The 18,498-nt window shown below is 45.5% G+C and overlaps 1 pseudogene; it reads left to right on the top strand.

The window, feature by feature from the left end:
* The first annotated feature begins 1,812 nt into the window (after positions 1–1,812).
* On the top strand, positions 1,813–1,951 carry LOC123155154 (uncharacterized; annotated as a pseudogene).
* The last annotated feature ends 16,547 nt before the right edge of the window (positions 1,952–18,498 follow it).

The following is an 18,498-nucleotide window of genomic DNA, read 5'->3' as shown; positions in this document are numbered from 1 at the left end:
CAAATCCAACAGCTGAAGACATGGGTCAAAGATGTTAGTGAGCGTCGGAAAAGGTATAAGCTTGATGAGTGTGCCCCTAGTTCTAGCTATGTATCTGTAGATCCTCGGATGACTGCGCTCTACATCGAGACGACCAACCTTGTTGGCATGGAGGGTCCGAAAGAGGATCTTATCAAGTTGTTGGCGGCAAAGGAGGAATTTGCATCTGTACAGCCTCTTAGAGTGGTGTCTATTGTTGGGTTTGGAGGTCTAGGCAAAACCACACTTGCAAATCAGGTATACCATGAGTTTTCGTGTCCATATCACAAAGACCTGATATACTTTCTCCCGGTAGCTTTCTCCCGGCAGCTCCCGCAGAAATTTCAATGCACTTTCTCCCGGCAGGTAAATTTCAATGCACTTTCTCCCGGCAGCTCCCGCATAAATTGTTTTTGCACAAGCGGCATGCATTTCGTGTTCAATCTACTTGAAGCAAAAGTCTATGTGGGTACAAGGTTTGAAAAATATCAATTTCATATAGGAAGAGCGCCTTTCTTGTAATAAGCCAACGCATAAGCCAACAGAAAACATTTAGGGCATCTCCACGAAAACCAAGGGTTGTGGTTGACGGTCTTCGCAGGTGATGTAAACCGTGATATGTTTGGCCATTTAGCTATTTCTTAATGGAATCGCGATAGAAAATGATGCATTGCATAAATATTCAGCCGGCACAGTGACAAATACTCCGTCCGTTCCATAATAAACACGAGCAATTAGCCGCTGGAGTAACGTCCTATGCCAAAATCCCAGGCCCTCGCAGCGCCCCACCCGGGCGGCTCGGGGTAATCCAGCCACCGCCAGGATGGGCACTCCTCTTCCGCCCACCCTCGCATCGTCGCCGCTGGAGGGCCGGCCGGCGTAGCCTCGCCAGGCACCGGGATGGCGGCGGCGGGGCCTTTCTCCCAGCATCTCCCATCGCCCCTGCCGTCTCAGATCCATTCATGGCAGCGTCGAAGGCCTCCACTGGTGGCGGCGACGGCCTCCCCCAGTGGCCCGCAGGTGGTCTTTGTTAAACATGTAAACTCTCTGTCATGTACGGCTTGCTTGTGCGTCTTGTGTGGGCCTTGTGTGGCTACCTTGTGCGCCAAGGTTGGTTATAGGAGTAGGATCTTTTATCTTGTTATTCTCTCTTATCCCTCCTGTAATATCTCTACGGTTGTAACTTATGAAAGATGAGTCTCTCCCCAATCAATATAAACTCCACGCGGCCCTCTGTACGAGGGTAGAGACGCTTACACAAAACTAACATGGTAATCAGAGCCTCCCTCTTCCTCATCTAGCGATCACCACCTCCATCCCATGGCCAGCATACAACTTTTTTTTCGCCCCCTCCCATCCTTCCCATCTCCGGCGCCATGTCCACCTCCTCCAGCCAACTCATCTCCTCCGGCCTGAACAACACCATCTCCGAGCCTCTCAACATACCTTGACCAAACCCTACCTGAGCCACCTAGAACCATCACCACCAAAAACTCAGACGGGGAAGATCAGATCAGTCCGAACCCCGCTCATACCCCATGGCTCATCCAAGATCAACAAATCGTAGCCTACTTGCTCCGCAACCTTTCCAAAGAGGTCCTGGTGCAAGTTGCTTCTCTCGAGACTTCTCATGCCATCTGGTCTGCCCTAGCCAACATGTTCTCCGCTCTATCCAAGCCTCGCGTCAACAACTGCCGTATTGCTCTCTCCAATGCCCAGAAGGGTTCCCTCAGCGCCGCCGCCTACTTTGGGCAGATGCGGGCGCTGTCTGATGAACTCGCGGCCGCCGGCAAACCCATCGGCGAAGATGAGCTCATCTCCTTCATCATCGCCGGTCTCGACATGGAATATCAGCCCATCATCTCCGCCCTTGACGTGCGTGTTGATCCTGTCTCCACCGATGAACTCTTTGGCATGATCTCCAACTTTGATCAACGCGTCGAGCTGTTCCAAGGAACTGGTCCCGGCGCCTTCAAGTCTTCTGCTAATGCTGCCTATCGTGGTCGCGGGCCTCCCAAATCCTCTCCGAACCCTCCCAAGGGTGGTGGCGGGGGCTATCGTGGTGGTCCTGACGGCAGCGGCGGCGGCCAACTCCGGCACGGTGGCGGCGGTGGCGGTGCTCCCTATCCGCATGCTGGTGGCCGTGGTGGTGGCCACTTCCAGCACGGCGGTGGTGGTGGCGGCGGCCACTACAACTAGCGCGGCAACAACAACTACCAGCGCCGCAACAACAACAACAATCGTCGTCCCTTCCAAGGTTATGATGAATATCTTAACAAGTGTCAAATTTGTAAGAAAAATAACCATATTGCGAAGGATTGCGACTATCGTTATGCCGAGAGCAACACCCAACGCAAGAAGGTTGCAGCTGCTGTGGACGCCTCCTATGGTGTGGACACGAACTGGTACGCTGACTCCGGCGCCTCCAACCACATCACTCATGAGATAGACAAGCTGACCATGCACGACAAGTACCCCTGGCAAGATCAGGTCCATAATGCCAATGGAGAAGGTATGGAGATAGCTCATGTTGGTCATTCAATTATTGCAACCCCTCATCGTGACATTCACCTCAAAAACATCTTGCATGTTCCTCAAACTGCCAAAAATCTTCTTTCAGTTCATCGTATTGCTCTTGACAACAATGTTTTCCTTGAATTTCATCCCTATTTCTTTTTGATCAAGGATCAGGTCACACGGAGAATTCTCTATCGCGGTAGATGCGTGCGTGGGCTCTACCCTCTTTTTCCCGAGTTCAGAAGCTTCAATAAACAAGTCTTTGGTGTCATCAAAATCTCCCCGGATAGGTGGCATGCTAGACTAGGACATCCATCTTTTTTTGTCGTACAACAAGTGCTTAGAAATAATAAGCTCCCATGTGTTGGCGAGCGTAGCATCGAAACTGTCTGTGATTCTTGTCAAAAGGCAAAATCTCATCAATTGCCATATCATATTTCTACTAGTATTTCTACCAAGCCGCTCCAACTTATTTTTTTCTAATGTATGGGGTCCTGCCCCCTCCTCGGTTGGTAGACATACGTACTACGTTAGCTTCATTGATGATTTTAGTAAATTCACTTGGATTTACCTTCTTAAACATCGTTCCGATGTTTTCCAAGTATTTAAGAATTTTCAAGCACTTGTTGAACGCAAGTTTGATCGCAAAATTATTGCCGTCCAGTCCGACTGGGGTGGTGAGTACGAGAAATTAAACTCGTTTTTTCAAACACTTGGTATTTCTCATCATGTTTCTTGCCCCACGCGCACCAACAGAATGGCTTTGCTGAACGCAAGCACATGCATATTGTGGACGTAGGCCTTGCTCTTCTTGCAGGTGCATCTATGCCCTTAAAGTTTTGGGACGAAGCCTTCCTCACCGCTGTCCACCTTATTAATATGCTCCCTAGCCGTGTCATCAATAATGAAACTCCTATGCAACGACTTCTCCAAGTTCGTCCCGATTACAAGTCGCTTCGTGTGTTTGGGTGTGCATGTTGGCCCAATCTCCGTCCCTACAATAATCACAAACTTATGTTTCATTCCACCCAATGTGTATTTCTTGGCTATAGTGCCCAGCACAAAGGCGTCAAGTGTCTTGACGTACCCACGGGACGTGTCTACATCTCCAGGGATGTCGTTTTTGACGAGACGGTTTTTCCCTTCGCCGCACTTCATCCAAATGCCGGTGCCCTCCTTCGCAAAGAAATCCTCCTTCTTCCTTCTCATTTGACCTCTTTGCATCATGGGGACGATAATTGTGATCACATGACTAACCCTCCTAACCTTGAACTTGAGTCTTCTGGTACTGCAGGGTCGGATGCTGGAGAAACAGAAAAAAATTCGGTGCAAAATTGTGAAGCAAACAGGCCAAATGAGCCATATTTCATGTGTCCCCCATGGTGCAACAACCCTGCAACCGAATCCCTCTCGGGATCAACCCCGACAGGATCTGCCTCGGGATCTCCCGAGCCGCGTCAGGATTCGGGCGGCAGCGCCTCTTCCAACTCCGCGCCTGCGGGCCCCTCGCCCACGCCACGCGCGCCTCGCCAACCTGGGGATGACACGCGACGGGCCGCGGGCCCGCTCTCCCCCACGCGCGCGTCGGCTTCCGCAGGCCACCCGACCGAGCGGTTCGGTGTGGAGCCACGCGTCTACACCAGGCGCCTCCACCATCCAGCTGCGGGCACGAGAACCGATCCTAATCTAGCGGCAGCCCCGCCTGGATCTTCTGCGCCATCTTCGCCCGTGTCTTCACCAGCGCCCGCCACAGAAGATCTGGCAAGGGAATCTGCTTCGGATCCGCTACAGCAGACCACATGATCTTCTGCGCCAGCGGAAACTGCACTTGTTCCTGATGCACCACGCACATGTCTCCGATCAGGGATAATTCAACACACAAATTACAAAGTTAAGTTTGGTTTGACATGTTCCACAGGTGAACCTCGTACGTTCCACGAAGCATGCAAGGATTCACGCTGGAAAAAGACAATGGAAGAAGAATTTCAAGCGTTGCAGAAAAACAAAACATGGCATCTAGTTCCTGCACACCGAGGTAAAAACCTAATTGATTGCAAATGGGTATTCAGGATAAAGAAGAAATCAGATGGCACCATAGATCGTTATAAAGCTAGGCTTGTTGCAAAAGGATTCAAACAGAGGTACGATATTGATTATGAGGATACGTTTAGTCCTGTCGTTAAAGCTGCAACTATCCGTCTTGTTTTGTCCATCGTTGTGTCCAGAGGATGGAGCCTCAGACAGCTAGATGTGCAGAACGCGTTCCTTCATGGTGTTCTGAAAGAGGAAGTGTACATGCGTCAACCTCCTGGTTTTGAATACAAGAACAAACCCTCATATGTGTGCAAACTTGACAGGTCTCTTTATGGATTGAAACAAGCCCTCGAGCTTGGTATTCACGGCTAAGTACAAAGCTTCAGTCACTTGGTTTTGTGCCCTCAAAGTCTGACACATCTCTGTTTATCTACAATAAGTCACATATCTCCATATTTGTGCTTATTTACGTTGATGATATTATTGTTACAAGTTCATCCAGTGCAGCAGTAACAGCTCTGTTAAAAGACTTGAATGTTGACTTTGCTCTCAAGGACTTGGGAGATTTGCACTTCTTTCTTGGCATTGAGGTCAAGAGAAACAAGGAAGGTGGCCTTCTGTAGGATCGAAAGTATGTCTAGAGGGGGGGTGATTAGACTACTTGACCAAATAAAAATCTAGCCTTTTCCCAATTTTAGTTCTTGGCAGATTTTAGCTATCTTAGCACAAGCCAAGCAATCTCCACACAATTCAAGCAAGCATGCAAAAGAGTATATGAGCAGCGGAAAGTAAAGCATGCAACTTGCAAGAATGTAAAGGGAAGGGTTTGGAGGATTCAAACGCAATTGGAGACATGGATGTTTTTGTCGTGGTTCCGATAGGTGGTGATATCGTACATCCACGTTGATGGAGACTTCAACCCACTGAGGGTAACGGTTGCGCGAGTCCACAGAGGGCTCCACCCACGAAGGGTCCACGAAGAAGCAACCTTGTCTATTCCATCACGGCCGTCGCCCACGAAGGACTTGCCTCACTAGCGGTAGATCTTCACGAAGTAGGCGATCTCCTTGCCCTTACAAACTCCTTGGTTCAACTCCACAATCTTGTCGGAGGCTCCCAAGTGACACCTAGTCAATCTAGGAGACACCACTCTCCAAGAAGTAACAAATGGTGTGTTGATGATGACCTCCTTGCTCTTGTGCTTCAAATGATAGTCTCCCCAACACTCAACTCTCTCTCACCGGATTTGGATTTGGTGGAAAGAAGATTTGAGTGGAAAGCAACTTGGGGAAGGCTAGAGATCAAGATTCATATGGTTGGAATGGAATATCTTGAGCTCAACACAAGTGTAGGTGGTTCTCTCTCAGAAAAATGTGTATTGGAAGTGTAGGTATGTTCTGATGGCTCTCTCCACAAATGAAGAGTGGGTGGAGGGGTATATATAGCCTCCACACAAAATATAATCGTTGCACACGATTAGCAAAACTCGGTGGGACCGAATAGTTAAACTCGGTGGGACCGAATAGTTAAACTCGGTCGGACCGATTCAGCAAACCTAGTGACCGTTAGGATTTTCGGTGGGACTGAGATGCAACTCGGTAGGACCGATATGGTTAGGGTTAGGGCATAACGTAATCTCGGTGTGACCGATTACACAAACTCGGTGGGACCGATTTTGGTAATAAGCTAACCAGAGAGTTGGTCAGGTAAACTCGGTGGGACCGATTCAATCATCTCGGTGAGACCGAAATGTTACAAAAGGGAAACAGAGAGTTTACATTGCAATCTCGGTGGGACCGATCGCTCATCTCGGTAAGACCGAAACGTTACGAAGGGAAACAGAGAGATTACAATCCCATCTCGGTGAGACCGAGATCCCTATCGGTGAGACCGATTTGCCTAGGGTTTGTGGCAGTGGCTATGACATTTGAAACTCGGTGGCGCCGGATAGAAAGAATCGGTGGGGCCGAGTTTGACTTTTGGTTTAGGTCATATGTGGATGTGGGAAGGTAGTTGAGGGTTTTGGAGCATATCACTAAGCACTTTGAGCAAGCAAGCCATTAAGCAACACCTCATCCCTCCTTGATAGTATTGGCTTTTCCTATAGACTCAATGTGATCTTGGATCACTAAAATATAAAATGTAGAGTCTTGAGCTTCAAGCTTGAGCCAAACTTTTTGTCCTTAGAATTTTGAGGGATCCACTTTCCTCATCCATGCCATGCCATTCATTGAGCTTTTCCTGAAATATTAATCTTGGAATAATGTTAGCTCAATGAGCTATATGTTGTTAGGAATTACCAAAACCACCCAGGGATAGTTGCACTTTCAATCTCCCCCTTTTTGGTAATTGATGACAACATATAGATCAAAGCTTCGACAAATGATAATAAGAGAAAAAATATTGTCGCTTTGAGAAGTATGTGAAAAGCAAGAGCTCCCCCTAAATTTGTGCATATCTTAAGATTTGCTTTGGGCTGCAAATGCACAATGAGTTAGGATCATGGGTCACTCTTTCATGTCACATACATCTTGGTGGAGCGCTCAAAATGATAAGAATTAAATACATGCACTCATCACCAAGCAAAGTGAATGATCAAATAGGGATAAAATGATAGTATCATCCAACAAGCATTAATGTAGCATATGATCAAACACACATGATCATCCAAGTATCACAAACAAACAAATAAAGTTCAACCACCAAAGCAAGAGAATAAAAAGCAACGCTCTCTCTCGAAGCCTATGATCTATACATTTTTCTCCCCCTTTGGCAACAAGTTACCAAAAAGTTCATAGAAAATGCATAGCACTAAAACGTCTCTCAAGCTTGGTCTTCAGGTGGTGGTGTCCGGATAACTCCAAGAACGAAGGCTTCAGTCGAAGTAGATGGAGCTGCTGGGGTAGGTGCTGGAGCTGGTGGCACTGAAGTTGTAGCTGGTGCAGATGAAGTGGCTCTAGTGTCTGGTACTGGTACTGCAGTTGACCTTTGAGCTCTAGGCACTCTGGCAAATGCCTCAGTTATTGTCTTGCCCTTCCTCTCCTGCATGTCATCCTGAAGTTGCTCCACAACAGACTGGATCTCAGTTACCTTCACATCCATGTCATAGAACTTCTGCTCCATGATTCTTTCCAAGCTCTCCTGGTTCCGAGTCAGGGTGGCCAGTCCTTTCTCTATCCTTAGAGTGGATGCAATCAAGTAGCCAAGCTGATCTTGCTTGCTTTTTAGAAGATACTGAGATGCCTCCTCCTAGGTTGGCATCTTTGCTGCTTTTTCTGTCTTTGCCTTCTCTCTCTTGGCTTGTGCTTGTACTGAGGATGGCTCATCTTCATTCATAACCACTTGGTTGTCCTCGAAATCTGGATAGATGGCCAAGTGTTCCTTGTCCAACAAGTATGTGCCAGTACCCATCTTTGAGTTATTCAACTCCTGGATTTGTGGGGCATACCCACAGCTTCTCTTTTGGTCTGCAGCAGTCCTCTTAATAGTTTCAACAATGAGACTCGTAACCTTGAACTTCTGGGGCACATCAAATATATGTAGCAGATTGATGGAGTGGCCTCTGATCATCCTGTGATCTCCAGACTTGGGCAAAAGAGTATGCCTTAGTATCCAATTGATAGTAGGCAGTCCTGACAGCAAATGTTTCACTGACCCAAACTGGTGAGTCTCAAGGTCTGCATCTGGAATTTCCTTGTACATGCTGGCCATGGAGTTGTGATCCTTCTTCTTCTTGGCATAGACATCCAAGTCATCTTCTTGCTCTTCTGAGGCATTGATAAACTGAGCCCATTCTGCAACTCTAGACTGGTATCTAGTGCCTTCAGACATCCAGACAATTCTTCCATCTGGGTAGAAGTGAGCTGTGGAGTAGAACTGCATGATAAGCTCATCATTCCATTTAGTGAGCTTTTGAGCCACAAACTCATCTACTCTACAAGCCTTGAAACTGTCATACACACCAGGATAGTGTTCCTCATTCTCCTTCATGTAGGTCCAGTCGACCCACCTCATGTCACACACTATAGGTTTCTTATCAAGCAGCACTGTCTCATAGAAATCCTGTTGTTCCTTGGTGTGAAACCTGTAATCCACAGCAGTTCTTCTTCTGGTAGCATAAGGATCTGTCTCTCTCCATTTCCTCAGTCCTGAGTCTCTCCTGATCTTCATGTTCTTAGCCACAGGATGAGCATCATTGTGGTCTGGAATTTTTGGCTTCAATTTTCTCAGAACATGCTCTTCATCTCCTTCTTCTTCAGCTTCCCAGCAGCATATATGTTTCTAGTATTCCTATTTGGTGCAGTCTTGGGCTTGGAGGCAGCTTTGGGTGATTCTTTGGGCTTTGATGAAGCAGCCCCTGTCCTGATATCATCACCCATAAGCTTCTGGGCCTTAGGTGCTGGTGCAGCAACCTCTTCCACTTCTTCTTCTTCAGAATCTCTCCTCATAGAGGGTTTGCCAAGAACTCTGGTAGTAGTGGTTCTGACTCTCTTTTTCTTTTTATCTTGGCCAACAGCTTCCTCTTCTGACTCAATGGTAAACTTTATGGTTTCTCCAGTGGCAACCTTCCTAGGTTTGGAAGTGGGAACTCTCCTTGCAGGTGCCTTCTTCTGCATACCTGGCTTTGTGGCTGCGGCTGAGCCATATTCCTTTTTCAGCACTTTCTTCTTTGATGTGGCATCATCCTCAGTGGCCACATAGTCTTCATCCTCAGACTCTGAAGTTTTCTTCTTCCTTGTTCTGGTGGCAGCTTTGGGCAAGTTGCCGGGAGTGCTCCTGCTTCTATCATCTAAGCTGCTAGAGGGACTAGTGCCCTCACTCATATGAACTTGCTCCTCTGACTTGTTCTGACTGTCACTCTGATCAGACATGATGCAAACACTGACAGCTGACCCTGTGAATAGATTATAGATGAGGTAGAGTGGATAAGAATCACAAAATACAGTGGTTTTTGCAAAAGAATGAATCAAAAACTTAGTTTTAGTTTTCCTCAGAAAGCATTTCGGATCAACCGGTTTGTAAACTCGATGATACTGAAGCAGCTGTTGGAACCAAAACTAGTGAATTCGGTCAGGCCGAGTCACAATTCGGTGGCACCGAGACTGCTAGGGTTTCACAAAGTCCTGAACTCGGTCACACCAATTTTCAATTCTCGGTCAGACCGAGAATCTCATGTGCAATGGCCTGAGCCAAATCGGTGGTACCGAGTTCCACAACTCGGATGGTCCGAGATGGTTTCGGCGGAAACCTAACCCTAAATTTTCAATTCAACTCTAATCTACAGAGTGTTTTGACTGGATAAGATCGTTTCAATCATGGCAAGATTCATGGCAAACACAATGTGCTAGGAGTCGGATTGAGGATAGCACAGTGATCAAGTTCATACCCTAGTTCGGCGATGAACTTGCTACGACGGCAACGACGGGAATGATTTCCATTGACGATGGCGGAGTCCAGCAGCAGGAGGCAACTGGCGACGAGGAGGATGATCCGGAGACCCTGGAGGCAGAGCGGGCTAAGCGCGGGTGGAAAGACTTCGGAGAAATTTCCAAAAAAATTCCCGTGGGTATATATAGCCCGACCCTGTCGGTGTGACCGAGTGGGACAACTCAGTGGCACCGAGATTCATAACTGCAAGCAGTTACTGAAACTCGGTGTGACCGAAAGGTTCAAATCGGATGCACCGAGATTGAAAACCTAGATCGACTTAGTGATCTTGGTATGACCGAAATGGATGAATCGGTTAGACCGAAACGCACAAAGAAGTTTTGGAAGTTTAAGTCTATGACGAATCGGGGACTCCGAGTGCTCCTCACACAGAGTGGTTCGAATCTGACTTGATCAAATTTTGTGATGTAGCATGAATAGAGTTTGAGACGAGAAAAACATAGATAGCTAGAGAGGGTTCTTAGGCATTCTTGTCCATCCACTTGGCAAAAGAAAAGAAAACCAATCAATCAAAACAACAAGTGGATGTCCTCGAATGAGTAAAATATGCAATCAACATGCTCGCACAATAAAATGGCAATTGAAATATGTGGCAAAGCATGCACAACCAATTCTAGAATCTATCAAAAAAATTGCGATGACTAGGTCATCTATATATGAGTATATTGACTTAGGAGTCAAATGAGAACATTTGATCATAGGTCATACTCATCGTTTAAGCACAAGTGGGGTTACCACTTTTACATAAAGCATTGTTGTGTTCACACCATTAGAGTTGCTTTAGCTCAATTCTTAGAGTAAAGCTCCCCGTAGATGTGAGATCCCCCCTAAGAGGGATGAACTAACCTTGGGTTTTGTCGATGATGACTTCATATAGATGTTGAAGATGTGGATGCTCAATGTTGATGTAGATCATTTGGAGCTATCCATTGGAGTGAGTTGCACTTTCAATACCTACACGGGTTAGTCCCACAAGGAACAAACAAGGATATCCATAGACATAGAGTGATGCACACACAAGATGATGTCTATGAAAGCTTTTAGGTTACCTTGTCCCTTGTCTTACCAACAACAGGGTTTGTGACTCCTTGAACTAGTGCAAGATGTGGAAGTTGATTGCACTTGTTCTTGCCAAGATGATAAGAGTGAAGTATGTTGGCGGAGTCAAACCTCAAGAGCTCTCTAGTTCTTCTTCTTCGGGATCCACACCATCTTGATGGGAATCCTCGGTGTTGTAGTTGTACTTGATGAAGTGGAACTTGAAGTAGTCTTGGGAACCCACTTGACCAAGGCCTTAGGAGCTTCTTTAAATGCATCAATTTCCTCTTGAAGCTTGTCCTTGCCTTTTTGCTTGTGGTCTTGTGGTGGAAGATCATCTTGAGCTTGTGTCCCTTTGAAAGAAGTAGGATCATACTTCTCTTGTTGAGGAACAAACTTCATCTTGGGGTATTGATCTTCTTCCCACTCAACTCCATTGGCATTGAACTTTCGTTCAAAACCAACACCTTGATTCTTCCGGTGCCTTCCTTGCTTGCGTACAATTTCCTCGAATTGCTTACTTCCGGCAAGGCTCTTGTAAACACCTTTCTCTATAATTCCCTTTGGGCCTTTAGCCATGAAGCATGTTCCAACTCCTTCATTTGGTGAGTCAAATATGCCGTAGGAGTTGGTTGTCACAAGTGCTAGACCGGCAACACCTTCATCTTGAGTATATTCGGAGTCGGAGTGATAGCTTCTCTCGGAGTGGTTGTCGAAGTCGGAGCCGGATACCCATTTACCAACATGAGCTTGATGTCTTCGTTCTGTGTAGCTCCTTGATGACTTGTCCTTTCTTTCCGAATCCTTGCTTCTCCGTGAGGGTCTTCATTCATAACGATCATCTCTACTCCTTCTTTCTCTAGATGGTGATTCTTCTCTTCTACTTCTTCTCTTGGGAGAATCTTCTCTTCTCTTGTAGGGGGCCGTACACTCATTGGAATAGTGTCCGAGCCTTCCACAATTGTAGCAGTTTCGCTCTTGACTAGAACATCTTTTGTCATTGTAGGACCTTGACTTGGAGCTTCTCTCTTTGCTTCTACTCTTGTAAAACTTGTTGAAGTTCTTCACCATTAAGCTCAATTCTTCATTGAAGGTTTGTTTCTCACTCGATGATGTGGGGGCTTCACATGAGGCTTTGTAAGCACCACTTGATTTGTTGTGAAGTTCCTATTTATCCTTGAGTGACATCTCATGACCAACAATTCTTTCGGTGACTTCCGTTGGCTTGAGATCTTTGTAATTTGGCATCATTTGGATCAATGTGCACACGGTATCATATTTTCCATCCAAGGCTCTTAGGATCTTCTTCATGATGAATCTATCGGTCATCTCTTCACTCCCTAAGCTGGCAATCTCATTTGTGATAAGAGCAAGCCTAGAGTACATTTCAGTGACACCTTCACCATCCTTCATTTTGAACTTGTCAAGTTGACTTTGAAGCACATCCAATTTGGATTCCTTGACGGAGTCGGTACCTTCGTGCATATCAATCAAAGTATCCCAAATTTCCTTTGCATTCTCAAGACGGCTGATTTTGTTGAATTCTTCGGGGCACAATCCATTGAAGAGGATATCACAAGCTTGAGCGTTGTATTACAGCATCTTCAACTCTTCCGCGGTAGCTTCACGGTTCGGTTCTTTCCCATCAACACTAGTAGAAAACAGGGCTTTGGTCCAGGCCGGGTCAGCCCATTAGTCCCGGTTCAGTCCAGAACCGGGACCAATGGAGGAATTGGTCCCGGTTCGTGAGCCCAGGGGGCCGGCCGGGCCATTTGGGCCATTGGTCCCGGTTCATCTGGGCCTTTTGGTCCCGGTTGGTGGGATGAATCGGAACCAATGGGCCTCGCTCCTGGCCCACCACCATTGGTCCCGATTGGTGGCTTGAACCGGGACCAAAGGCTCCCCTTTAGTCCTGGCTCATGTCACCAACCGGGACCAATGAGGTGCCTATATATACCCCTCGCTCGCGAGTAGAGCACCCCAGTGCTCTGTTTTTCTCTGGCCGAGGGGGAGAGGGCTTGGTGGTGCTCTAGCTCACCTCCTATGCACACAAGGTGTTCGATGGAATGCCCGAGCCACACTACTTAAGCTTTCTCCTCTCCAAGCTCGACCTCCAAGCTCCATTTTCCATAATATTTGTCTAGGTTTAGCGGTCCGTCATGCCCCGTCCCCGTCTTCACCGCCGTCGATCACCCGCGCCGAGCTCATCGCCGGCACCACCGTGGTGAGCCTCTTGTTTTATCTTCTTTCTGAAAGGAAAAATATTCTTACTTGTATGTTTACATAGATACTTGTATTATTTTCTTACTTTTATTATTGCATCTTATATAGTGCGATGGTTTTGGTATCCACCCCCGTCGGCCCTCGTCCTGTCTATGATTTGGATGTGGTATATATATTATCTTTATAACTATTGGTTCACTTGTTGTTTATGAAAACTATGCCGACCAACGTGACATAGATTTTATTTATGTAGGATGTATGTGAATCGGAAATGCCAACCGACCCTATTGTCGAGAGGTTAAATTTAGTTGAAGAAGAAAACAATTTGTTGAAGGAAAAAATAAAAAAATGAGGAGGAGAAGATGATATTGGAGTTGCATGTTGCGGATGTCGTCGATGATCACAAGATCAAGATGGATGCAATGCGCTTGAAGATTAGAAAGATTAGAAAATATGCCATTCATACCGAGGCTTGGTATCATTATGCCGTTGGATCAATTGTTACCTTGGTTGCGATTATGATCGCATTTGTTTTCGTATTGAAATGTTTTACATAGTTTCAATGTATGGTTTAATTAATTAGATGCTCTAGAGAGCTATATGTTGTTAGATGAGAACTATGTATGCACTTTGGTTTTAATGTGATGATGAACTTCTATTAATTTGGACACTTAATTATATATAATGCACGCAGATGAACCGGCAATGGATGTACGGTGACAGACACACCCACGAGTACATTAAGGGCGTGCATGAGTTTCTTGATGCGGCTGAGGCAAACAAGAAGAATGGTTTTATGTGTTGTCCATGCACTGAATGTGGGAATACGAGGTCTTACTCTAACCGGAAAATCCTTCACTCCCACCTGCTTTACAAGGGTTTCATGCCACACTATAATGTTTGGACGAGGCACGGAGAAATAGGGGTTATGATGGAAGACGGCGAAGAAGAAGAGTACGATGACAACTATGTGCCCGCTGAATACGGTGATGCTGCGACGGGGGGAGCTGGTGAAGATCAAGAGGAACCAGACGATGTGCCCAATGATGCTGCAACGGGTGAAGCTACTGAAGAGCAAAGGAATCAGACGATGTGCCCGATGATGATGATCTCCGCCAGGTCATTGTCGATGCAAGGACGCAATGCGAAAGTCAAAAGGAGAAGCTGAAGTTCGATCGCATGTTAGAGGATCACAAAAAAGGGTTATACCCCATTTGTGAAGATGGCAACACAAAGCTCGGTACCGTACTGGAATTGCTGCAGTGGAAGGCAGAGAATGCTGTGGCTGACAAAGGATTTGAGAAGCTACTGAAAATATTGAAGAAGAAGCTTCCAAAGGATAACGAATTGCCGGACAGTACATACACAGCAAAGAAGGTCGTATGCCCTCTAGGATTGGAGGTGAAGAAGATACATGCATGCCCTAATGACTGCATCCTCTACCGCGGTGCATACAAGGATCTGAACGCATGCCCGGTATGCGGTGCATTGCGGTATAAGATCAGACGAGATGACCCTAGTGATGTTGACGACGAGCCCCCCAGGAAGAGGGTTCCTGCGAAGGTGATGTGGTATGCTCCTATAATACCACGGTTGAAACGTCTGTTCAGAAACGAAGAGCATGCCAAGTTGATGCGATGGCACAGTGAGAACCGAAAGAAAGATGGGAAGTTGAGAGCACCCGCTGACGGGTCGCAGTGGAGAAAAATCGAGAGAAAGTACTGGGATGAGTTTGCAAAGGACCCAAGGAATGTATGGTTTGCTTTAAGCGCGGATGGCATTAATCCTTTCAGGGAGCAGAGCAGCAATCACAGCACCTCGCCCGTGACTCTATGTATGTATAACCTTCCTCCTTGGATGTGCATGAAGCGGAAGTTCATTATGATGCCAGTTCTCATCCAAGGCCCTAAGCAACCCAGCAACGAAATTGATGTGTGCCTAAGGCCATTAGTTGAAGAACTTTTACAGCTGTGGAATGAAAACGGTGTACGTACGTGGGATGAGCACAGACAGGAGGAATTTAACCTTAAGGCGTTGTTGTTCGTGACCATCAACGATTGGCCCGCTCTCAGTAACCTTTCAGGATAGAAAAACAAAGGATACCACGCATGCACGCACTGTTTAGATGACACTGAAAGTATATACCTGGACAAATACAGGAAGAATGTGTACCTGGGCCATCGTCGATTTCTTCCGACCAACCATCAATGTCGAAAGAAAGGCAAGCATTTCAAAGGCGAGGCAGATCACCGGAAGAAGCCCGCCATGCGCACCGTTGATCACGTGCTTGCTATGGTCAATGATTAACACTACGTAATCTTTGGAAAGGGTCCCGGTGGACTAGCTGTTCCGAATGACGCTGAGGGACACGCACCCATGTGGAAGAAGAAATCTATATTTTGGGACCTACCCTACTGGAAAGACCTAGACGTCCGCTCCTCAATCGACGTGATGCATGTGACGAAGAACCTTTGCGTGAACCTGCTAGGCTTCTTGGGCGTGTATGGGAAGACAAAAGATACACCTGAGGCACGGGAGGACCTGCAACGTTTGCACGAAAAAGATGGCATGCCTCCGAAGCAGTATAAAGGTCCTGCCAGCTACGCTCTTACAAAAGAAGAGAAAGAAATCTTCTTTGAATGCCTGCTCAATATGAAGGTCACGACTGGCCTCTCCTCGAATATAAAGGGAATAATAAATATGCCAGAGAAAAAGTTTCAGAACCTAAAGTCTCATGACTGCCACGTGATTATGACGCAACTGCTTCCGGTTGCATTGAGGGGGCTTCTACCGAAAAACGTCTGATTAGCCATTGTGAAGCTATGTGCATTCCTCAATGCAATCTCTCAGAAGGTGATCGATCCAGAAATCATACCAAGGCTAAGGAGTGATGTGGCGCAATGTCTTGTCAGTTTCGAGCTGGTGTTCCCACCATCCTTCTTCAATATCATGACGCATGTCCTAGTTCATCTAGTCGACGAGATTGTCATCCTGGGGCCCATATTTCTACACAATATGTTCCCCTTTGAGAGGTTCATGGGAGTCCTAAAGAAATATGTCCGTAACCGCGCTAGGCCAGAAGGAAGCATCTCCATGGGCCATCAAACAGAGGATGTTATCGGGTTTTGTGTTGACTTCATTCCTGGCCTTAAGAAGATAGGTCTCCCTAGATCGCGATATGAGTGGAGACTGACTGGAAAAGGCACTCTTGGAAGAGACTCAATAATATGCAGGGACGGATATTCTTGGTCTCAACCACACTACACAGTTCTACAGAAATCTACCTTGGTGACCCCGTATGTCGATGAACACAAGAACAGTCTGCGCTCCAAACACCCGGAGCAGTGCGACGACTGGATTACATGTGAACACATCAGGACTTTCAGCAGTTGGTTGGAAACACGTCTCAGAGTTGACAACACTGTTTGTGATGAGTTGTACTTGTCGTCCAGGGGACCATCTTTGACTGTATTGACTTACAAAGGATACGAGATAAATGGGAATACATTTTACACGATCGCCCAAGATCAAAAGAGCACCAACCAAAACAGCGGTGTCCGCTTTGATGCAGCAACCGAGAGCGGAAAGGACACATATTATGGTTACATAGTGGACATATGGGAACTTGACTACGGACCTGATTTTAAGGTCCCTTTGTTTAAGTGCAAATGGGTCAATCTGTTAGGCGGCGGCGTACAGGTAGACCCACAGTACGGAATGACAACAGTGGATCTGAAAAATCTTAGGTACACTGACGAACCATTCGCCCTAGCCAATGATGTGGCACAGGTTATCTATGTGAAGGACATGTCTACCAAACCGAGAAAAAGATAGGGAAGCGAATACATCATACGATGAGCCAAAGCGCCACATAGTTCTTTCAGGAAAAAGGGACATCCTGGGAGTGGACGGCAAGACAGACATGTCTGAAGATTATGAAAAGTTTCATGAAATTCCTCCCTTCAATGTCAAGGCTGACCCAAGCATCCTGATAAACAATGAAGATTATCCATGGTTACGGCGCAATAAGCAAATGACACAAGCAAAGAAAAAGTGAAGACTTTCTCCCACAACTATTATGATGATACCATGCCAACTTTGTAACACACGAACATGTTACCATTGTCCATTTTGTACATGCACATGCTATGTGGGTGAAATTATGATACCATCCCAACTTTCAACTTTTTCAGAGTTCATTTGAAATGCTTTCATGTCTTATGGTTCAAGGTTTTATGTGTTGAGGCAAATGGATCAATATGTCAGGAGGCGGGGTACAGGTAGACCCACAGTACGGTATGACAACAGTGGATCTAAACAATCTTGGGTACACAGACGAACCATTCGTCCTAGCCAATGATGTGGCGCAGTTATTGTCCAAAACTTTGATACTTCGAAAGTGATTGTCCATTTTGTACACAAAGTGCATTAAGTTTTCTCTATAAGCGCATCTATTCTCATTTTTTTAGTAAGTTAATCACAAACTTGTGATTCAAACAATTTTCAAAGAATTCAAATTTTAACTATTCAAATTTGAAAACTAATGGCACTAACAGAAAGTTTATAATTTTGCTAACCTAAAAGCAAACAAAATTAAAAATTAAAGCAAAAAACAAAAGAAAATAAATAATGCAAAAAACAAATCAAAAAAACTGGAAAAAACTATTTTTATAGTAAAGTTAATCACAAAATAAAATAAATAAAGCAACAAAGAAAACAAAAAAAACTAAAAAAGTGTTTTCAAATTTGAAAACTAATGGCACTAACAGAAAGTTTATAATTTTTCTAAAACTAATGGCACTAACAGAAAGTTTATAATTTTGCTAACCTAAAAGCAAACAGAACTAAAAATTAAAGCAAAAAACAAAAGAAAATAAATAATGCAAAAAACAAATCAAAAAACAGGAAAAAACTATTTTTATAGTAAAGTTAATCACAAAATAAAATAAATAAAGCAACAAACAAAACTAAAAAACTAAAAAAGTGTTTTTAAATTTGAAAACTAATGGCATTAACAAATAGTTTATAATTTTTCTAAAACTAAAAGCATAAAGAATTAAAAAATAAAGCAAAAAACAAAAGAAAATAAATAAAGCAACAAAAAAACAAAAAAAATGCCACCTACTGGGCCAGCACGGCCTGAATACGACTAGAAACCCTACCATGGGCCAGGATTCAGGCCCGCAGCAGGCCCAGTAGGCCCACAGGCATTGAAGTGAC

The sequence above is a fragment of the Triticum aestivum genome, chromosome 7A (assembly GCF_018294505.1).
Source record: "Triticum aestivum cultivar Chinese Spring chromosome 7A, IWGSC CS RefSeq v2.1, whole genome shotgun sequence".
Lineage (NCBI taxonomy): Eukaryota > Viridiplantae > Streptophyta > Magnoliopsida > Poales > Poaceae > Triticum > Triticum aestivum.
The sequence above is the reverse complement of the archived record's forward strand: the minus strand, read 5'-3'. Positions and strand labels throughout refer to the sequence as shown.